Source organism: Cetorhinus maximus, chromosome 18 (genome assembly GCF_964194155.1).
Source record: "Cetorhinus maximus chromosome 18, sCetMax3.hap1.1, whole genome shotgun sequence".
Lineage (NCBI taxonomy): Eukaryota > Metazoa > Chordata > Chondrichthyes > Lamniformes > Cetorhinidae > Cetorhinus > Cetorhinus maximus.
This window is the reverse complement of record NC_135896.1, coordinates 90,085,537-90,110,332: the sequence shown is the minus strand read 5'-3', so window position 1 is coordinate 90,110,332 and position 24,796 is coordinate 90,085,537.

Here is a 24,796-nt window from a genome sequence, read left to right as displayed (position 1 = left end):
TCCTTCGACAACACCTTCTAAACCTACAACCTCTACTGCTTAGATTAGAAGGACAAGGGCAGCAGGTACATGGTAGCAGCATCAGCCTCATGTTCTTCTCCAAGTCACACAACCATCCTGACTTGGAAGTATATTAACGTTCCTGCATCGGTGCTGAATCAAAATCCTAGAAACCCCTCCGTAACAGCACTTCTGTGAATACCTAAACCACATAGTCTGTAGCGGTTCAAGAAGGTGGCTCACCACTATCTTCCCAAGAGCAATTAGGGATGGACATTAAATGCTGGCCTTACCAGTAACACTCACATCCCTTAAATTAAGAAAAAAACACTCATTTTAGTTTATGGGACTTTGCTGTGCAAAAATTGGCTGCCATATTTTCTGCATTACAACAGTGACAAACACTTTAAAAAAAAAGCTAGAAACTGCTTGGGAGGCCCCGCCATTGTGAAAGGTGCTGTATACATCCAAGTTTTTCTTTTTTTTAATATTCTGATGCTCTTGTCTAATCTAATTTTCATTGAATATGGACAGCTGGATAGATGTTGGACGCTATAGTCTCGATTGGCTAAATTTGTTTCTATTTGTTTCAAGCCTGTCTTTCATTTTACTGACTGGGTTACAAGCCAGAAACTCTTGTTCACAATACTCAGTTGTCATCAGGCTATTGGTGCTAGCTCTTGAAGTGGAGCTGGCTACTTAGTGGTTTGTGTCAGAGAAAGTTACCTTGCAAGCCTGTATTAGGTTCTTTGCTGAAACATTTAATCCCTAATTATAACTAACCATGTGACGTATGATTACATGGAACTGTGTTTTTACGCTGGATGCATATTATTAAACCAACTTTTATGAATTATATTTACTTGTTTGCAGCTGATGGATATTAACTGGGGATTCATTGGTGCTCCTCTAAATAGGAACAGACTGAAACTGTGGTTGTTGGGTTAGGAGGTGCACGCTTGTAAAGTTCATCTCTGTAAATAAATATTTCTAACAGATTGGTTCCCATTCCATCCTACACCACCTGGCTTTCTGGAACAATAGAACAACTATGCATTCTGTAATCAACTTGCGGTCTATTTAACCCTGTTAATATTTTTAAGGAAGAATTGCATTTGAGAATAAGGCAATGCTTCCAATTTATATTCATGCCTGCTCTTATTGGCTAAAATTAGGAACCAGAAGAAAATATATCCTAAAGAAGCTTCAATAATAACGGAGAGAGTGCCTCTGAAATTTTAGGGTTTGTGGTGGGGTGGTGGGGTTCTCCTAATCTCTTCCCGTAATTTTAGCAGGAGTCCCTAGAAAAACAACTGGAAAAGGCTATTTCCACCGTGTCTCTGGGCAGTTCTGCTAGTCTTCCTGCTGAGAACCTGGTGAAGGCCTGTGGAATTTCATGGTCAGTGTGGTTAGTTTGAACAGAAATGTTGCCATGTTTGTATGTGGACATGTGACAACACAGTCAGATTGATCGTATTGTCAAGTGTGCCAAGCACTATAGCTGTGTTGGCCTTATTAAAAGTCAATAATGATGACCAGAGTTGGCCCTGCAGCAACCATTCTCTGTCTTTTGCTGAAGATTTATACTCAACAAGGTGAAAGAAGTCAGTTCTGAGGAATGGAACATATTTCTATTTCACACATCCTGTGTCAGATCCAGGCTATACCAGGTCACTATATGGTGAGAGGCAGAGCAAGTTTCCCTCTAATAAAGCCTCAAATGTCCTTAACTCTCTCAGCATCACCACCCCTGAGCCCCACCTCTGGTCCCATTGTACTGATCTACCAATGGCTTCCAGCAGTGAAATTGATAACTTAATTCTCTTCTTGTGCTATGAGTATATGTCCATTTGGAACTGGGTTAGATTATCAATATTCATTTTGTTAACATCCTGTGTTAACAGGATCCAAGCTGATCCTGAAGCCGAAGCCAAGACACAGAGCTTTTCTTTATTGAAGGAGTTTGCGAACTTGTTCAGCCTCACAGCTCTCCTCCCATTCCGCTCAGTGTCCTGGCTATCCCCTATTTATATGTGCTCAAGTACCCATCACCTGTTTCCATTAACCTTAATAATGTAATTGATAAGACATTAACAACCTACAGCTGGCATCAAGAGTGGACTTACATCCAATCTATCAGGGTCAAATTTGAATTAGGGCCTCAGGAGATAAAAGGCCAGTGTGCTAAGCCAGTGATGTAGCTTCTGGTTTCGAACTGTCAAACAGTTCTGTTCCAAGCTCTCAGCCCATGGGATGCATTGTTTAACAAGGTTTTATGAAGAAATTCCCAATATTTTAACATTACTCTGTTTCTAACGTATCTTGACCTGGAAGAGTTTGGACCTGACACAGGATGCATGAAATGGAAACATTCCTTGGAAGTAACGGGAGAAATCTTAACTCATTCAAATTCCATCCACCTACACAATATAAAATCAGCTCTGCAGTTTTCAGTCTGATGAGCAGCAAATGGTACAGAAATATCAAACTTGGTCTGCCCCTTTAACATAGAATGCAATCAGAATTTAAGAAATTATTTTCAAGTAGACATTATTGGTTTTGAAATTAAACCATGCAAAGGATAGTGTCTGAAATCCCCAGGTGTGCCGCTTTAATGGTTCAGGATTTTCTGGCTCATTGGTAGCACTCTCGCCTCTGAGTCAGAAGGTCATGAGTTTAAATCCCGATCCAGAGACTGGAGCACAAAACCTGAAAAATAAATAACCTCCTGCTTTCAGCAGTGCTGCAAATTCTCTGCAAAAGGGGTCTTCAGATATAACGAGAAACATGGAACACAAATTAACAGGTTCTCCTCACAAAGAACCCTTGAAACTAGCCTGTCAGTGTTTATAGCCACAAGGGCTCAGTTCTTTGCCAGCCGTGATTTACTTTAAAATCCTACACTTTTTTTTTCCAATTAACTCTGACCTCATTTTTTTTCAATGCTTGAATTCCTTTAATAGATTCTCCACCTTTTGCTAAGCACAAAATTGGACTCTGCCAGATATTCTGGCTGCAGTCTGTAGTTCAGCGTTTCAAAGCAGCCACCAGGGACTGGTGCTAAAATGCAGTACAAGCCTACAAAAATGTCCTAGCCAGTGGGAGCTATTTGTAGACTGCACTACCAGGAGGTGTTAGAAACTGGAAGGAGTTTTAATTTGTCTCTCAGTCAATGATATAATGCTAAACTGCTGCTTAGGTCACAGATGCAAGAGTTCCATGAAAAAGTTGGGGGGGTGGAGGGGGCAAAACAGGTTTCACATTTTAGATCATTTCTGGATAGTATACCACAAAACACCGACTGTCTGATTCAAACCAGGTTGGCTAGCAACTCTGCTTAATAATAATATAAGTACTGCAGCCAGCAATGGAGGGAGGCCAACACATTTTGATCAATCGAGCCCTTCAATTGATTGGACCCATACTAGTTCCCAAGTATTGTGCTCATGCAACAGTCTCATTGATGACTGATTAGAGGCTGCACTTTTGAAAGGAATGGCCAAAGGTGAAAGGGCCGACCTTTCACTCTGTGCATTAATGTAAAATGGGTGCAGGCGAGTCAGCTGAATCTCTCCCAGATTCTATTTCCATGAGTTTCTTGTTATTGTGGGGCTGCTAACTCTCAATCATTCATTTTGCACTAAGGCACAGAGTCAACGTTGACCCCACTGAATGGAGCCTTTGTGTTCGAAAGAAAATAGCACTGGTAGCCCAGCTTCGTGAAAGGGCGCAGCCAGTTTCACAAGGATGTTTCAGCCTTTGCATTCACATCCTCAGTCTGACCTGATAAGGTGACATCCATACAATAAAACTACAGGTGGCAGCAGGAGATAAGGTTGGCAAGTCAAATAGTGGATCCCACTGGGAGTCAGCAATCCCAATGCCATATGACTGGGAAGAGCGATCAGTATTGGATTCTTAGCATCATAAACAGATGTCAAATCCATTTGAGTAGGATGTGGAAATATTCGATTAAAAAAAAGCTGCCAATTATATTACAAGCCATGGCTAATTAAGTGGTAAGTGAGCTAATCAGATTAGATCTCTCTCAGCTCAGAGTCAGTCCTGTTTACACCATATTGTTTATGACTGGCAATTCTCATTGAGTTTGAGGGGAAACAAAATTGTGGCGGAAGATTTTTCTGTTGGACACTAATGCCATGGAACGGAGGGAGATCTTCTGCTATTTTCATTCATGTCAGCAACAAAACATTCCTGGTTGGGCTACAGACTGGGTAAACGCAAGATAAAGATTCCATCCCTCCATTCCAAATAATGCGCCTTAAACTCAACCCTGGAATAATATCACTGACTGCACCAACATGACACTTCTGGGGTTAATTTGGACCAGCTATCCTTGTGGCTGATCAGAGGGGAATTACCTAATCAGTGCCAAATTATTGGCAATCTTGAGATGTGGACTGATGCCCATTAGGTGCACGGATGAGATTATCCAAACTCATTTCATTCAAGAGATTTTCAACGCATCGATCTTCAAGACCTCTAATCTCCCAGTCACACGGGTTGAAAGTTGTCATTCCTGATGTTGCCATTCCACGAAGAGCATCCTAATTTTGCTGCTTTGCCTTAGTACTTTTATGAAACCTCTTTTCTGGCCACCAGTCACTTGCTGATTCACTGGCTTTCCTGCATGATGGCACCTGGCACCATCCTTAACCCCTGACAATGCAACAAGTGGAGAGAGGAGTGTGGGGTGGAAGGAAAATAGGAACATAGGGCAGGATTTCCCGGTCGGTGAGCGGGGGGCAGGGCCCGCTTGCCGACGCGTAAAATGACGCGGGATGACATCGGGCGGAACTCCCGACGTCACCCCGCCTCATTTCCGTTTTCAGGTCGGCGGGGGCTCAGCCGAATCAGCTGTGCACCCACCGACCTGTCAATGGCCAATTGAGGCCATTGACAAACTCATTAACATCATTAATGGACCTGCCCGTCCAACCTTAAGGTTGGCGGACAGGCCGGGAGCCCTGGCGGGCTTCAGAGAAAGCGTGAGACCTCATCCACGGGCGGGATGGGATTTCGTGTAGATTTTTAAAAATTTAATAAAAGTTTAACTAAAAGTGATGGACATGTGACAGTGTCACATGAGGGGACATGTCAAGGAAATTTTATTTTTCTATTTTTAGCATTTTTATATTTGGAGCCGATCTCCCTGAGGCAGCACTTAGCCTCAGAGAGATGAGTGTGATCTTTCGTGCGCATGCGTGAAAGAGCACACTCTCGGCTCAGGGACCCTCACAGGGAGTGCACAACGCTTCCTGGCGGATGTCATGCTGGGTGGGCCTTAAGTGACCCACCCACGTAAAATGGCCGTGCGCGCTCCACGCGCCCGCTCCTTATACTTCCCCCCGACAATGGAGGGGGGGGGGAAACTCTGCCCATACGAAACAGGAGCTGGAGAAGGCCATTCGGGCCCTCAAGCCTGCTCCGCCATTCAATAAGATCATGGCTGATTATAGACTCATAGACGTTTACAGCATTAGAAGGAGGCCTTTCGGCCCATCATGTCCACTCCAGTCAACAAAGATCTGACTACACTAATCCTATTTTCCAGCGCTTGACCCATAGCCGTGGAGGCTATGGCAATGCAAGTGAATATCTAAATACTTCTTAAATGTTATGAGAGTCTCTGACTCAACCACCCTTTCAGGCAGTGAGTTCCAGACTCCCACCACCCTCTGGGTGAAACTATTTCTCAACTACCCTCTTAGCCTTCTACCTCTTACCTTAAATCTATGTCCCCTGGTTATTGACCCCTCTACTAATGGAAAAAGTGCCTTCCTATCCACCCTATCTATGCCCCTCATAATCTTATACACCTCTATCAGGACTGACTCAACCTTTGTTGCTCCAAGGAAAACAACCCCAGCCTATCCAATCTTTCCTCACAGCTCAGACACTCCAGCCCTGGCAACATCCTGGTAAATCTCCTCTGCACCCTCTCCAGTGCAATCACACCCTATAATCTGATGACCAGAACTGCACGCAGTACTCCAGTTGTGGCCTAACCAGTGTTTTATACAGTTCCAGCATAACCTCCCTGCTCCCATGCCTCGGTTAATAAAGGCAAATATCCCATATGCCTTCTTAACCACCTTATCTACCTGTCCTGTTACCTTCAGGGATCTGTGGATATGCACACCAAGATCCCTCTGATCTTCAGTACTTTCCAGGGTCCTACCATTCATATTGTAATCCCTTACCTTGTTAGCCCTCCCCAAGTGCATTACCTCACACTTTTCAGGGTTGAATTCCAATTACCACTGCTCTGCTCACCTGACCAATCCATTGATATCCTCCTGCAGTTTATGGCTATCCTCCTCACTATTTACCACCCTAGCAATTTTCGTGTCATCCTTGAACTTCTTGATCGTACCGCCTATATTCAACATAATTATAATAAATAAATTAATAACAATAATAATAACAACAATTTAAAAAGCAATAAAATTCCCACCTAGTTTCCATCATCAGCAAACTTGAAAGCATCACATTTGGTTCCCAGGTCCAAATCATTGATATAGATTGGGAATAGCTAGGACCCAAGCACTGACCCTTGTCCTACCCCATTAGTCACAGCCTGCCAACCTGAGGGTGACCCATTTATTCCTACTCTCTGTTTTCTGTCTGTTAACAATCTCTCAATCTATGCCACTATGTTACCCCCAATCCCACGCGCTCTAATTTTTCTTATTAATCTCCAGTGTGGGACCTTATCAAAGGCCTTCTGAAAATCCAAATACACAACATCCACTGGTTCTCCTTTATCCATTCTGCTAATTACATCTTCAGAAAACTCCAACAGGTTTGTCAAGCATGATTTTCCTTTCATAAATCCACGTTGACTCTGCTGATTCCTACCATTATTTTCTAAGTGTCCAGTTATCACATCCTTTATAATTGATTCTATCATTTTCCCTACTTTTCCCTACTACTGAAGTCTTGGATGAGGACTCTTTGCAATGGAAGACCAACAGGTTTCGGGCAGACCAAAGAGCTTCTTTCACTGAGTTGATGATCCTCCAGCTGCAGTTGATGTTTGTCTCGGTGTGTGTCCCTGGAAACAGCCCATAGAGCACAGAGTCCTGTGTCACAGAACTGCTCAGGTGGAACCTTGACAAAAACTACTGCATATCTGTCCCAGACCTTCTTTGCAAAGGCACATTCCACAAGGAGGTGGACAATGGTCTCTTCCCCAGCACAACTACCTTGAGGGCAATGTGCAGAGGGGGTGAGACTCCGAGCTGTAGGAAGGATCTGATGGGGAAGGCCTTTCTCATCACGAGCCAAGCTACACCTTGGTGCTTGTTGGAAAGTTCTGGCGATGAGGCATTCTGCCAAATGACTTTGACAGTCTGCTCGGGGAACCATCCGACAGGATCCATCATTTCCTTTTCCCCTCAGGGTCTCTAGGACGTTACGTGCCGACCACTGCCTGATGGACTTGAGGTCAAAGGTGTTTCTCTGCACAATTTTTTCCACAAAGGACCCCTCAGCTCAGCTGAGGAGAGAAAGGGGAAGACTGAACATGGCAGAGAGTGAAAGGAGGGGAGACATAATAAATAGGATGCCACTAAGGTGGGGAATGTCACAGAGAAAGGACATTGCTCTAACCCACTGTAATCACCCCCTTGCTCTTTCTGTGAACTTATAATACCCTGACTACTCAATTAACTTTGGAAAGGCAAAAATGAGGCTTTCATAGTTATAGCTTTTACCATTCCCACCATGTACCGTTTGTGTGGTAATGGCAGATCAGTTTGATGTGGGAAGCCGTATGAGATGTTGACATGAAAACTTTGCTATACTGACATAAATTGTAGGCCTTCTTTCTCGCTGACCACTTCAGTTGCATTGCTGAGTTTATTTGATAAGTTTTTTAACCTTCCATGCTTTCTCAGGTCAAACAGTACATTCGCAAATATTTACCAGTTTCATCAAGGGCAGGAGGATTAGGGTTAAAGTGTATCACTTGACTGCAGAGGCTTGCTTTATCACCCTCAGTAGAATGTCACTCATTAAAGAACTGGATAGCAATCTGAATTTTAGGTATCTCTATTTTTTTATATATATGAGCAAAAAGATGCAAGATTATACTTTTATATGATTCTTGTTTAAGCTCTTCGAAGCACACCTGAAATTTAACCTTTGATCCATAATATCACAAGCAATGAAATGTGCTGGGTCTAAAAATCTGATTGAACAATGGAGAATGAGTGAAATATCCTGTTAGGTAGAGCACGGAATAATACACTAAGAATTGCACACTAATTGTGCTGCTGGCACATACATTTTTCAGTATTTCATTTCATTTCACAAATGTGAAGAAACTGTACTTTTTTTCTGCACAATAATTATGCGTTATAAAATAAATTACTTTTTTGTTATGTTGTCCCCCTTATCTCCAGGTCGGAAGACTGGGGGTTTAAGTCATGGACTGGTACCTGTGAACATCAAGCAAGGTGAAACTCTCATTTAATGTAGAAGTACCACTGCATTGTCAGGGACAAGAACATAAGAAAAGGAGCAAGAGTAAGCCATTCGGCCCCTTGAGCCTGCTCCATCATTCAATAATAACATGGCTGATCTGACTGTGGCCTTAAATCCACTTTCCTGCCTGCCCCCAGAATCGTTGACTCCCTTGTAGATCAAAAATCTGTCTAACTCAGCCTTGGATATATTCACTGACCCAGCCTCCGCTGCTCTCTGTGGAAGAGAATTCCAAAGATTAACAACCCTCTGAGAGAAGAAATACCTCCTCATCTTCATCTTAAATGGGAACCCCTTATTTTGAAACTGTGTGCCCTAGTTCTAGATTCCCCCATGAGGGGAAACATCCTCTCAGCATTCACCCTGTCAAGCCCCCTCAGAATCTTATATGTTTCAATAAGATCACCTCTCATTCTTCTAAACTCCAATGGGTATAGGCCCAGCTTGTTCAACCTTTCCTCATAGGACCGTTCCTTCAATCTCATGAGCCATCTCTGAACTGCCTCCAAAGGAAGTATATCCTTCCTTAAGTAAGGAGACCAAAATTGTTGTGGTCTCACCAGTGCCCTTTACGGTTATAACAAGTCTTACCTACTTTTATATTCCATCCCCCTTGCATTTAAGGATATCATACTTAAACTAATATCCTATCAGCCTATTACAATGGTTCAGGTAAATTACACTACTTGAAGAAGCACAAGGGCTTTTCTCTATATCCTGGTCGCTTTCTCCATTAACCAATACCACTGAAAGCCAATTCATTAGCCAGCAACAACTTGTACTTATGAAGCTCCTTCCATGGAGCAAACTCACACTCCCTTCACAAGAATATTATCAAACAAAATCTGACATCGATTCATATAAGGACACACTAAACTGGATGACCAAAAGCTTAGCCAATGAGGTTGGTTTAAGGTGCAACTTGAAGGATGAAAGAGAGGTCGAAAAGTGCCTTGGTGGAAGGCATGGCCAACAATGGCAGAGCAATTAAAATTGGGGATGAGCAAGAAGCCAGAATTGAAGGAACACAAAGATCTTTTAAGGATGTAGGGCTGGAGGAGGTTACAGAGATAGGCAGGGACAACACCATAGAATGATTAGAAAACAAAGATGAGAAACTAAATTGGAGGGATTCAAAGATTGAGTTCCAGGAATCATTGCCATGGATTTGGGAGGTTACAGCACATTCAAGAAAAGTGAGGTTGGAGTTGGGGTGCATTTTGTAAGGCCCAGAGGGATAAAGGGTTGGGTTTTTTTTAGGAGAGGGGCTACAGGAAATGGGTGGGAAGTGGGACTATCTAAATTGCTCCTGCAGAGAGTTTGATGGGTTGAATGGCCTCCATTTTTTTTGCTGTAACCATTCAATGATGGCAGTTGTGAAGGAGAGTGAGACAGGACCTAAGGAGATCGCATCATTAACAATATGAGCTAACATAGGAGCCAGGAAGGGAAGTTGAGGACAGCTGCTTAGGGAGACTAGGCTCAATGGAGCAGGTGTGTCTCATAGGCCGAATGAATTCGGAGTCATCCTGTTGCTGTTTATGGAGTGTTACTGATACAGAATAGCTGCTGCTTTCTCTATATATTGGAAAATAATTCATCACATGAAGCACTGAGATGTTTGGACACAGTAACATTAGGTAAATGCAGATATTTTAAAATTTAAATAGCTCAATATGGAAATTTTTATCAATTTTATGCAGATCATTAATTTATTATCACTAATTCTGTGGCAGTCACATGCAGATTATCACTCAATAAAGATGTACTGCGATTGTCTAATTAGCATTTACACATGATGGCATTCCTATGCAGAAACAACCTTGTGAACAGCTAAAGGAAGAGTTTGAAACAAAAACAGAAAATGCTGGAAAAGCTCTGAGGAGGAAGGGAGGGCTAGAATAAGGAGGAGGCCAAGAGTGTACAATCAGCCTCCAGGGGAGCCACCTTTGGGAGGACAGGTGCAGGGCCAAGAGGTTGCCCAAGGTGGAAGGGGCTGCAGAAGACGCCACTATCCTGCTGCCAGGGTTTACAGGCAGCAAAGCAGCTACCTCAATATGACTGAGGTGCAGTGCCGAAGGAGGCTCCGACTGTCAAGGGAGACAGTGAACCATATCTGTCAGATGATTGGCCCTGAGATCTCCGCTAACTGTGTGGGTGGACACCCAATGCCAGCGGCTCTGAAGGTCACAGCTGTCCTCAACCTCTATGCCTCTGGCTCCTTCCAGGGGTCGGTGGGTGATCTTTGTGGTGTTTCCCAATCAGTTATCCACATTTGTGTCAAGCAGGTCACAGACGCCCTGTTCAGACGCGCATTGACCTTCATCCACTTCCGCTGGGACCAGGCAAGCCAGACACAGCGAGCCAGAGGCTTCGTGGCCATTGCTGACTTCCCCCGCGTCCAGGGTGCAATAGGCTGTACACACGTGGCCATCAAGGCACCAGCAGGTGAGCCCGGTGCCTTCGTCAACAGGAAGGGCTTCCACTCCATGAACGTGCAGATAGTGTGTGATCACAGGATATTGATTCTCCAAGTCTGTGCAAGGTACCCAGGCAGCTCCCACGACACCTACATCCTCAGACACTCCCAGGTGTCGGAGCTCTTCAGTGCTCCAGCCCGGGTGGATGGTTGGCTGCTGGGTGACAAGGGACCTCTCCGCCATCAAAGAACAGAGGCTGAGTAGCGGTACAATAGGAGCCAGGGCACCACAAGGGCTGTGGTGGAGAGACCCATCGGTCTTCTCAAGAGGCACTTCCGGTGCCTGGACCGCTCAGGGGGCGCACTCCAGTACCCCCCAGGTCGTGTCTCGGTGATAGTGGTAGCATGCTGCACTCTGCACAATCTTGCGCTGGAAAAGGGGGACACAGTGGACGATGAAGATGTTGACACAGTGGATGCGGCTGCACATGATGGGTCCAGCAGTGATTCAGGGGATGAGGAAGCACAGAGGAATGATGAAGAGCTAAACGCTGACTTTGTACTACACCAAGGAGGCAGGGACACCCGGGATACTTTAATGCAACAAACCTTCAGCTGGCTCCACACACATGGATCTGCAGGACCAGCCTTGCCTGGCATTTTCATATTCAGCACTTAAGTGTTACACCTGCCACTTCATCAGCTGCAACTAAGGGCTTTGGACATAAACCTCAATGTCCACTCAAACACTCATGACATGTATGTAAAACATACAAATGCAGAACAAAGGAGCCACCCTCAGCCATGGTAACACATCTGGTTTTAATTTTCACCATCATTAGGTCACACAAAGTCAAACCAAAACCTTTTTCAAGCATAAACAAATAATAAATCCCTAATCTCAGGCCAACACAAAAGTACCAGTGAGAAACCCATGGTGTGCCTAAGGTGCCTTCTGCTTACACTTCCAGGTGCTACGTCTTGGTGCTGCCCCATCACTGGGAGTGGCACCTGAGACAGCCTGCTGACTCTGCTGTCCTGTTGGCCTCGATGACCTTGGCGGGTGTCCTCTGGCCCGTGGAGCCTGTGCTGGCCCCGCCTGGGAGGGATCTGCCAGGTTCACAGCTGGCATCTCCCCAGTTGTCGCAGCCTCACCCGATGAAGCGGTCACTGGGAGAGGGGCGGAGCAGATGGTGCCCTCATCCGGAGCGCCCTGAGAGGAGCCCGCAGAGACGCCAGGCAGCTGCTCCGCTGACATGAGGTCGCCCCGGTCCTCCCTGCTCACCGTCGATGGATGGGCAATGAGCTGGGAAGCTTGAAGCCCAGACCATCTCCCACATTGGCACTGACCAGCTCTGGCCACTGGCGCTGTGAGGGCTTGCAGGTCCGAGCGTTACTCCAGGAGAAGATGCTTGTTCTCCTGGAGGCCCCTCTCCACAAGAGTGGCCACTCTCTCCATGGAGGAAGCCTGACGCTCTGCCTTGAGGCTCATTGCATCAGTGATGCTCTGCGTGGATTCCTCCACCACGGACACCAAGTGAAGCACAGCCTCATGTATCACACCCAGATGCTCCCGCACACCTGGCCGCATTTCCTGCAGATGCTGTGTCGCGGACGACTCCAGAGTCACATCGTCAGGCACCGACTGAGCATGTGCCTGGTCCCCTGCAGTCCTCCGACTGCTGGTGCCATCAGCACTCTCTGTCTCTGTCAGCTCCTCCAGCGACTGTGAAGTGTCCTCTCCGCTGTGCCCTGGGACACTAGCCGATGTTGCAATACTCACCGAGGTGTTACTCTCTGCGCTGGTGCCTGCCTCGCAGAAATGGTGTGATGCTGGTGACAGTTGAGGGCCTTCAGGTGTGAGAGGTGGCATCTGCAATCGACCCCGGTCGCCAGGCTCTGATGATGCTGAAAATAACAACAAGGACGGTGGATCAGTTAGCGTCCACACAGTGACACACTTCATCCCTTTCCCCCTGGCTCATTATGCGCTCAACCTTCCAGAACCTATGGAAACTAATATTGGTGGGGTGGCAAATAGTTAGGAGGATACCCTTACATTACAGGCGGGTACAGACAGGCTGGTCAGGTGGCCTAAGGAATGCCAAATGGAATGTTATGTGGATAAGTGTGAGGTGATGAACTTGAGCAGGAGAAACAAGGTACGGGAATACACGAGGAATGGTAGGACTGTGGAAAGTAAGAAGGATCAGAGGGACCTTGCTGTGCATGTCGACAGGCCCGTTAAGGTAGCAGGACAGGTACATAAGGTGTTGAAGAAGGTAAATGCCATACTTGCCTTTATTAGCCGAGGAATAGAATATAGGAACAGGGAGGTAATGTTCCAAGTGCAGAAAACGCTGCCTAGGCCACAGCTATAGTTCTGTGTGCAGCTGTGAAATGCGCTTCATGGGAGGGATGTGATTGGAGTAGAGAGAGTGCAGAGGTCGCTGACCAGGATGCTGGCTGGGCTGGAGAGTTTGACTTATGAGGAGACATAGCATAGACTGGGGTTATTTCCCCTGGAGCAGAGGAGATTGAGGGGGTGACATGATTGAGGTTTATAACATTATGAGGGGCATAGATAGGGTCGACAGAAAGGAACTTTTCCCCTTGGCGGAGAGATGAGTAACCTGGTGGCATAGATTTAAGGTAAGGGGCACGAGGTTGACAGGTGAGGTGATGAGGAACTTTTGCACACAGTGATGTGGGACACACTGCCTGAAAGGGTGGTGAACGCAGAAACCCTCCTAACATGTAACAAGTATTTGGATGTGCAGTTGCCATGCCATGGCATACAAGGCCATGGGGACAGTGCTGGGAAATGGAATAAGGAGACTTTGGAAGGTGTTTGACATGTGCATCTTCGAAGGGCCGAGGGACTTTTGTCTATGACCCACACCTCTGACTCTATCAGTCTGTGACTAAGCAATGTTGCAACAATAACAAATTAAACAATCATCAGTGCTGTGGATGTTGGGAGGACAGAGCGGATCTCACTGTTGGCCTCAAATACCTGACCGTTCCACCCCAGCCTCACTGACACCAGTTGACCAGGGTGCATGGCGCCTCTCAAGCTCCAGGGCCTCCTGCTTGAAGCGGCTTAACATCATGAGCTGGGCCTGGCCGCCTCCAGTCCTCGAACACTCACACGCATTGTGAGCATTTTCCTCCTGAAAAACGGAGACCACCTTTCATTACGATAATCGCACATGGACTCTGCATGTGCACGCCGCACCCCAACCACAGTGGCCCATCTCAGGCCTCCAGTGCCTCCTCTTCCCGCTACTACTGATCACTCACACAAAGATAATACGCTTGCTCCCAACCCCCCCCCAATGACCCCTTGGATACATTCTGCGTCCATCACTTTAGGAAACACACGGTCTTTGCTCCCATAGCGAGGAGGCGCAACTAGGTGCAGCGTCGAGGGCAGCAGATGGCACTTGACCACGAGACCTTGAGGCTCCCCTTCCACAATCTCATCACCGTGAATAGGACATGTGCTGGAGTTCTGAGTATGCGCCGAGCTGAACTCCTGCAGGTTTGCCCCAGACTAGTCATGTGTGACTAAGAGCAATACATGGTGCTGGGGAGAACTCATCTCCTCACGAACCACTCAGGCTGATGTAAGCATGGGCACTATCTGCTTGCCCACCCAGCGTACGAGAAATGCCCAACATGATTCAATGCAGTCACAACAATAAGACTTGGGGTGGGGCCCTCAAAGGCTAAGGTACCTGCTGGGTTAAATGCCCAATGCCAACATGGTACTCACCCTTCCAGAGCGCAACAAATCATTGAAGCACTTGAGACACTGGATCCAGGTGCGCCGCACCACATCGCGGGAGCTCACCGTCTCCGCCACCTCCTCCCTGGCACGTTTGGTCATGTGGGGGAGCCTCCTCCTCCCACCCTGGGGAACCAGCAACTCCCACAATGCTGCCACCTCCTGGAGGAGGGCAGCAAGGCAGTCATCAGAAAAGCGAGGGGCACATTGGCTTACCCTGCAGCCTGGCCTGCTCCTGGGGCAGACTCTGCAGCCTGCCCTGCTCCTCTGCCCTTCCCTCCAGATTGCCCTGCTGAGCAGATCCCCTGCGGTTGGATCTCCAGGTGGCCATTGTGAGCAGCCTACAGGAGGCTGCCAGGCCTTCCTTTAAACAGGCAGCTGGGTCGCCATTGGACCCCGCAGTCTGTGCACGCCCCCCCGCTGCCCGCACACTCCCGCTATCCACAGGAGTCTGAAATGCGCTGGGCGGGCCTTAATTGGCCTGCCCATGCAAAATGGCGGCGCGGCCCCGATCATGGGTGCCTATCAGGTCCGTGCCCGCCCACATCCACTCCTGCTCCGCCCACCCACCAAACCGAAAACTTTGGCCATGAGCAATTGAGGTACCGTCTTACACAAAGTCGTGCCCTTATAAAGCATTTTGTCACATCTGTCTAAAATATTCCAAAGCATCTTTCATAAGTTGGGCTCAAGTGAGATAAACAAAAAAAACCCACAGGCGACAACTATTTCCACAGCTGGGGAAAGCCGACCGCCGATGATTGTTCCAAGCCGGTAACAGCCAACCAGCCAGCAACCACTGTCTGCTGTCTCCAACTGGGAGAAGCCGTCTACCCAGCTACTGGGACCAACTGTTTAACACTAGTCCCAACTCGCAGTTGGCAGCTGTTTCGACCATTCCCCTTCTGGGACTTCACAGGCGTCCAATTATTTTCAAGCACACTGATTGCTTTTATGTATGCTAAGTGTGTCAGTCATTTTTCACTCAGCAAGAACCCAAGGGAAGTTGGGAAACTGCCCACCCCCCTCCCCTCCCCCCAGTGTTCTCCAAATAGTGTCATGGGATCTTTAATACCCAACTGAATCACCAGAACAGGCACAAAGGACTGTGCTTTAACATTCCATCTGCAGAACACCACCTGTGACAATGCAGAACTCCACCACAGGGTGTTATACTGCATCCTAATGGGCCTTTCATTGTTCAAAGCTACAGGAATGTGCTTCCTCATAGTCATGCCCAGCATTATAGTACGCTACCTGTGCACACAATGATTTGTTTAATACACCAATAGTTGGGTCCTTGTGGCATGTGGTCCAGAATCACAGAATCACAGAGTGCAGAAGAGGCCCTTCGGCCCATCGAGTCTGCAGGGCGAAGATGTGAAGCAAAGTCATTTCTTAGAACATTTTGAAAATAATATTTGCATTCTTAATTGCGTTTGAATATTGTTGTGTTCACGACCAGATATGCTTACAGTTATTTTCTAAATTCTTTACTGAAGTAGGGAAGTTACGCTGAACCTTTATTAAGCTCTGGTTCGGCCACAACTAGAGCTTGGGTCCAGTTTCGATCACCACACTTTAGGAAGGATGCAAAGGCCCTTAAGCGGGTGCAGTGGAGATTTATCAAAATGGTTCCAGGGATGAGGGATTTTTAGTTACAAGGTTAGGTTGGAGAAGCTGGGTTCTTCCCTCTGGAACAAAGGAAGTTGAGAGAAGATTTGAAAGATGTGCACAAGATAATGACAGGTTTAGGTAAGATTGACAAACAAAAGCTATTCGCATTAGCTGATGGTACTAGGAGGCGAAGATTTAGGACAGAATTTTACACCAGCGGAATTTTACAGTCCTGTCAAAGTCAATGGACTTTTGAACCGCTCGCCGCAGTTTATGGCCCCACCTGCCGTGACAGGGCAGTAAAATTCCGCCCTTAATATTTTGTGTCATGCCCAGTACCGGCATGTCATATTTTGAACTCTAAACTAATTTTATGTTTTAAAAAACTGGACAAAGAGGATAGATGGCCACCCAAGGTCACCTTCCTCTTTTGTGGATTAGAACCACTCCCCTATCTCAAGAGTGGGGGGCCAATGAACATTTCAGACAGATGTGAGTCGTTGCCCATCCCTGAAACCAATCATCTAATATCTAATTGAATGGGTCATTCTAAAACAAAGCCACTGACTGTCCCAAACCTTCAAAGGTATTAACCCACAACACACAATGTGGAATCAACATGAGCACCACACCTTACTTGGAAAAGGCCTTGAACTTTTGAGAAGCCACATGGAGACAGCCTTGTTTTCTTTGTCCTTTGAGGAGATCAGTTAGGAATTGTGTGCAGGCAGTTCCATCACAGCCATAAGAAGCATTAGTTCAGCCAGTCTGTGAACCAACCACAAAAACAAACTGTGAGACATCAGGTGGCCAGAACAGGTAACCTGTTTCAGTTTAAAGTCCGCATGAGATCCAGCCTCCTAGCTATCCGACTACAAGAAACCTCACAACCTGCTCTGAACCTTTTGCTTTACAAGACCCTCGTTTGAATTTTAAAACATCAAATACATCCAAAAGCCTGGTATAATCTGTAAAAGTACATGATCTTTATCTGTATCCAATCTCAGTGTGTGTGGGTGTGTGAGACCGAGTGTGTGTGTAACATTACAGGAGAATAAATAACTGTCTTTATTCTTTTAACTCGCAAAAGCTTGCTGCTGAATTTTTTAATTGGAATACACACCCCAAGGGTAAGAAAACACACACCTCTTTCCCTACAAAACATATTGATCATGGGCAGTAAGAGAGCACATACATTCTGTCCGTGACACAGGGAAGATGTATGAGGAAGAACTTTTTTATGCAGTGAGTGGTAATCACTGAGAACTATCTGCCTATGAGGGTGGTGGCAGTGGAGATGATGAATGATTTCTAAAGGAAATTGGATGGGCACTTGAGGGAAATAAACCTACAGAGCTATGGGGATAGAGTGAGGTAATGGGACTAACTGGATTGCTCTAGAGAGCTGGAATGGAGTTGATAAGCAGAATGGCCCCTTCAGTACCTTTGTGACTCATTGGGCTAAGTTTTACGCTGGTGGGATTTTACAATCCTTTCGATGGACTTTTGAATGGCTTGCTGCATGTTACAGCCCGTGCTCTGCCACAACAGGGCCATAAAATTCTGCCATTGACTCGAAGTGTGAAAGAAGGAAGGTTTTTTTATTTGAAAGCTCTGTTTGATGTTACTAAAATATGTGGTGCCATAAAGATGCTGAACATTACTCTCTAAGGCTACGGCTCTTTTCTATATTATGGGAGACCACGCACTGGGACTACAAAGTGTATAAAGCGAAACACCACTTGCATTTGTAGTCCCCACCACTTACATCATTCATAATCACCACGGCACCCACAATTTTAGACAATCACCATTAACCATTTACCAGTACTGTACCATTGCTGTCAATTGCAAAGGTACTGCTTTATAATGTATTAAGTGCGCCGGCCATTTCAGACAGTTAGTGCCATGGAACTACAGAAAAGTTACAGCACAGAAAGAGGCCATTCAGCCCATCTTGTCTGTGCCAGTCAAAAAAGAAAAAAGAAAAAAACAAGCTGCCCATTTTGATCTCACCTTCCAGCACCCAGTCCATAGCCTTGCAGGTTACAGCACTTCAGGTGCAGATCCTGGTGCCTTTTAAATGAGTTGAGGGTTTCTGCCTCCACCACCAAACCAGACAGCGAATTCCAAATACTCACCACCCTCTGTATGAGGATGTTTTTCCTCATGTCCCCTCTAATCCTCCTACCAATCACCTTAAGTCTCTGCCCCCTGGTAATTGACCTCTCTGCTATAGGAAACAGGCTATCCCTGTCTACTCTATCCAGGCCCCTCATAATCTTGTACACCTCAATCAGGTCACCCCCCCAGCCTCCTCTGTTCTAAGGAAAACAACCCCAGCCTATCCAATCTCTCATTATAGCTGCAATTTTCAACTCCTGGCAACATTCTTGTAAATCTCCTCTGTACTTTCTCCAGAGCAATTATGTCCTTCCTGTAATGTGGTGACCAGAACTGTACACAAAATTCCAGGAAGGGCATAATAACCAGCATTTTATACAGTTCCAGCATTACATCCCTGCTTTTGTATTCAATACCTCATCCAATAAAGGAAAGCATTCCATATGCTTTCTTTACCACCTCATCCACCTGCCCTGCCACTTTCAGGGACTTGTGGACACACACACCAAGGTCTCTCACTTCCTCAACCCCTCTCAAAATCCTCCCATTTATTGTGTATTCCCTTGCTTTGTTTACCCTCCTCAAATGCATCACCTCACACTTCTCTGTATTGACTTCCGTCTGCCATTTTCTTCCCACTCAACCAAACCATATATATCCTTCTGGAGACAACAGCTATCCTTTTCACTATCAATTACACGGTCAACTGTTGTGTCATCTGCAAATTTCCCAATCATGCCTCGCACATTTAAGTCCAAATCATTAATATATACAACAAACAGCAAGGGACCCAACACTGAGCCCTGTGGAACGCCACTGGAAACTGTTTTCCGCTTGCAAAAACATCCATCAACCATTACCCTGTTTCCTGTTGCTGAGCCAATTTTGAATCCAACTCGCCACATTTCTCTGTATCCCATGGGCTTTAACTATTCTGACCAGTCTGCCATGTGGGACCTTGTCAAATGCCTTACTGAAATCCATGTAGACAACATCCACCGCGCCACCATCATCAATCCTTCTTGTTACTGCCTCAAAAAATTTGATTAAATTAGTAAAACACAACCTTCCCTAACAACACCATGCTGACTATCTCTGATTAATCCATTCTTTCTAAGTGACAGTTTATCCTGTCTCTCAGAATTGATTCTAGTAAATTGCCCACCATTGAAGTCAGACTGATCGGCCTACAATTATTTGTCTGTCCCTTGCACCTTTTATAAATTATGGTACAATGTTCGCAGACCTCAAATCCTCTGGCACCTCTCCTGTTTGTAGTGAAGGTTGGAAAATGATCCTCAGAGCATCTGCTATTTCCTCCCTGGCGTCCTTTAATAACCTGGGATACAATCCATCCAGCCCTGGTGAATTATCCACCTTCAAGGATGTAAGTCCCTCCAGTACACCTTCTCTCATTATGCTTAATATATCTAATAGTTTACACTCCTCCTCTTTAACTAGAATGTCTGCTTCATACCTCTCCTTAGTGAAGACAGAAACAAAGTACTCATTGAGAACCCTGTCCACATCTTCAGCATCAGAGTTGACGTTACTATGTACATTTCTGACCTACCCTTGGTTATTGTCTTCCTCTTAGTGTACTGGTAAAATATCTTTGGGTTTTCTTTGATTTTACAAGACCACAAAACCATAAGACGTAGGAGCAGAAGTAGGCCATTCGGCCCATCGAGTCTGCTCCACCATTCAATGAGATCATGGCTGATCTGATAATCCTCAACTGCTTTTTCCCCATAACCCTTGTTTCCCTTACTGATTAAAAATCTGTCTATCTTAGCCTTAAAAATACTTAACGACCCAGCCTCCCTCGAGGTAGAGAATTCCACAGATTCACTGCCCTCTAAGAGAAGAAATTCCTCCTTGTCTCTGTTTTATGAATGGGCGACCCCTTACTCTGAGATTATGCTCTCTGGTCCTAGACTCTCTCTAAAACAACCTCTTAGCATCTATCCTGTCAAGCCCTCTAAGAATTTTATAGGTTTCAATAAGGTCACCTCTTATTCTTCTAAACCCCAATGAGTACAGGCCAACCTACTCAACCTCTCCTCATAAGAAAATCCCTCCATACTCGGGAGCAACCTAGTGAACCTTCTCTGGACTGCCTCCAATGCCAGGATATCTTTCCTTAGACACAGAGACCAAAACTGTTCATAGTAATCTCAGTGTGGTCTAACTAGTGCCTTGTAGCAAGACTTCTCTATTTTTATACTCCATTCCCTTTGAAATAAAGGCCAACATTCCTTTTGCCTTCCCTATTACCTTCTGAACTAGTATGTTAGCTTTTGGTGGTTCATGCACGGGGACTCCCAAATCCCTCTGTGCTGCAGCTTTCTGCAGTCTTTCTCCATTTAAACAATATTCAGCTCCTCTATTCTTCCTGCTGAAGTGCATAACCTCATATTTTCCCACATTATATTCTATCTGCCATGTTTTTACCCACTCACTTAACATGTCTTAATCTCTCTGTACACTCTTTGTGTCATCCTTACCACTTGCCCTCCCACCTATTTTTATGTCATCCGCAAACTTGGTGATAGTACATTCACGTCCCTCATCCAAGTCATTAATATACATTGTGAATAATTGTGGTTCTAGCATTGATCCCTGTGGCACTCCACTAGTTGCAGGTTGCCATCTTGAAAATGCCCCCCCTTATCCCAACTCTCTGTCTTCTATTAGTTAGCCAGTCCTCTATCCATGCTAATATACTACCTCCAACACCATGGGCTCTTATCTTATTAAGTAGCCTTATGTGCGGTACCTTATCAAATACCTTTTGGAAATCCAAATATATTACTTTTACTGGTTCCTCTTTATCTATCCTGCTTTTTACCTCCTCAAAGAATCCTAATAAATTTGTCAGGCATGATTTCCCCTTCATGAATCCATGCTGACTCTGCTTGATTAGATTATGTATTTCTAAATGTTCTGCGATTACATCTTTTATAATAGAGTCTAACATTTTCCCAATGACAGATGTTAAACTAACTGGCCTATAGGTACCTGTTTTTTGTCTCCCTCCCTTTTTTGAATAAGGATGTTACATTGGCAATTTTCCAATCCTCTGGGACTTTTCCAGAATCTAAGGAATCTAGGAAGATTACTATCAGTGATCTGCTATCTCTGTAGCTACTTCCTTTAATATCCTAGGATGCAACCCATCAAGTCCAGGGGACTTATTGGCCTTTAGCCCCATTAGTTTTCCTAGTACTTTTTCTGTAGTGACGATATTGTATTTATTTCCCCCCACCCCCCCTGTTTTGCCCCATGATTATTTAGTATTTTTGGAATGCTATTAGTGTCTTCTACTGTGAAGACTGATGCAACGTATTCATCCAACTCCTCTGCTATTTCCTGGTTCCCCATTATTATTTCCCCAGCCTCATTCTCTAAGCGGCCTATGATCACTCTCTCTTCCTTTTCAGATATTTAAAGAAGCTCTTACTGGCTGTTTTTATATTACTTACTAGTTCACCCTCAAAGTTTATCTTCTCCCTCTTTATTTTTTTACCTGCCAATATTTTTTCATATCCCCTCTTTGCTTTCCTAATTACCTTTTGTACTTCACCCCCTGTACTTTCTATACTCCTCTACGCTTTCTACAGTATTAAGTTTTTCGTTACTGTCACAAGCTTCCTTTTTCTGCTTTACCTTACAGTACATTCTCCACATTTTGATATACACCACTATCTTTACCGATTTTCAAACTTTTGTTTTAAAATCTTGGAGGCAGGCCAGGTCTGGGGAAGGGTCTTTTACTTGTGAAACTGGTCCCTTCGCCGCGGCGATTAGATTCCAGATGAATGGGTCGTTAAGCTATTCAATGTTTCCTCTGTTGTTTTTAACTACTGTGTAGCAGTTTCATCGCAGTGACTTACCAGAACTCCGACCATGAGGCGGCGCAGACCTCAAACAGTGACATAGATGTTCACAAGAGTGAGGAGGCTTCTCAAGCACTGGACATAATAACACATTTATCAGCCTGTTGTGCTTCTATCATCCGCTGCTTATGGTGGGCAAAGTTGCTTGAACACCAACTGTGAATGTTGAGGACTGTATTTATAAGCCTTAATTCTTTTCAGCTGCCAGCCCAGCAACAAAAGCCAGAAATATAATTGTCTAAAATGTTTCAAGCTCCAGCTGCTGAGTTTAATGCTGCATTAGTCATTTGAAAAAAAAACCTTTGCCTCCAAGAGCAGATGATTATTTAATGGATCACGTTGAAGCTAAGGGAAAGGGTTTCTGCTGTAATTATTAAAGCTTCAGGTGTTTGCCTGTATAACAACACACCATGCACTTTGTGGCCTTTTTTGAGAGACCTTATAAGGTGCTATATAAATGCAAGTTTTTGCATGGCTCATGCTATTGTTCCCATTTTACCATACTGCCACCTACAGTTTGGATATAATAGTACATGTTATTAAAGGTTCGGGACGCAAAATTCAATAAGGCCTGAAAGCAGGCGCGGAGATCGCAATGCACGTAGGGTGACCACTGGCAGAGGCCAGAAGTACTGGACACTGACCCTGGACTGTAAACCCCCACCCATGTACACACACAACAATGACTACAAGCTTCAGGCCTGCCCAATATTAAAATGAGCATGGGAGGGGCTGCAATTGCTTTAATCACTTCATGGATTAAGTTTATTGATTAAATCACTAATAATAGCGGCTAATAACTAATATATATCATATAATAACTAATATGTATAGTATAATACTGACCTGGAGATGACTTTGCATGATGGATGTCGGTATTAGCCAGTGGGGCTGGTAGGACAACATTGCGTAATGTTTGGAACAGCATCAGAAGGACAAATCCGATCGGATCTTTTCTCACCAAGTCTGAAATGATCATGGCCGACATTTAACCCACAAGGCTGTGTGATCTTTCGGAGACGCCCAGCCTCCAATTGGTTGATTTTGATATGATTCACTTTTGAATCGGCTCCGGATTGGCCGGCGAGTGTCTGCGAATGAATGGACTGGGTTGTGGCGTTGTGACCAGTCCAGCAGCTGGACGCCTGGAACGGGGCCAGATGCCAGACTGAAATCCGGACCGTCCATCGATGAACCGGACGTCTGGCCGCCCTGGGCGTGTGATGAATACACGCCTGTTGCTTCAGGTGCAGGCAGCGCACTCAAACTCGGTGCTGCCGGCTAAAATACATGATTTCTGAATGCATCCAGCACCAGCACACCGTTGAGCGGCTGCACATCTGAGCAGGGGCACAGAGTCAAGAGAGTGAGAGAGTGAGAGAGTTAAAGCCACCCAGGACAAAATAACAGTAAAAACTGGGAAATAAGAGTGCTGGTCCGAACTAGTCTCGTATACCTTAAAATGGAACACCAGTAAAAACTGGGAAATAAGAGTACTGGTCCAAACTGTTTTTTTTCCAACTGGGCAGCCTGGACTCCTTAAAGCCAGCCTGCAGCTCTGAAAGGAGAGGTGCACTCTGGCTGCAGCAGATGCTGTAACTCATTGGAGAAGAGAGTGTGAGCATGAAGAGCACTGAATGATGGCAAAACATAGCAGACAGCGAACTCCAAAATGATCTGAGTTTGGACTGGAGGCCTTGGTCGAGGAGATGCCGAGGAGGAGAGATGTTGCTTATCCACATGGGGCTAGGAGGCCCTCCAAACAAGCCTTTCAAAGGCAGTGAGACCAGTTAGCCGTGGTGGTCAATGCTAGGATCCCACCCCCAAGAATCTGGATGCACTGAGGCAAAATGTTCAATGACCTCACACAAGTGGTCAAGATCAGTAAACGCATCTTCGTATTCCACCAACTGCAGCACTAGGCTCATTCACTGCTCAATGCACCACACTCCTCTCACTCACCTACCGACAATCTCTATCAATCACAACACAAACCTGACATCCATATGCTTTCCCTCACCCTCAGGCACTCACAGTGCTGCTGAGAGCCTCACACCCACATCTCCCAGATTGCAAACACTGCCAGCTGTTCAACCATGACTGCCAGATTACCCAAGCACGTTGTGCCACACTCACTGACACACTTCCGTTCCTCTTGTAGAACAAGGTAGTGCATAACCAAAAGCAGCAACATCAAGCCAGGAGAGCACAGGCATAGCTATGTTACACCTATACAGAAGCCAGTGCTTGCCATCATTGGACAGGCCATTACTGAAGATGTGGCACAATAGCAGTGCTGAGAGCACTGAAGGTGATGGCATATTCATACTTAATCCTCCTTCTCACCTTCCACAAGGGATTAACCCTGGTTCAATGAAGAGTGCAGGAGGGCATGCCAGGAGCAGCACCAGGCATACCTAAAAATGAGGTGTCAAC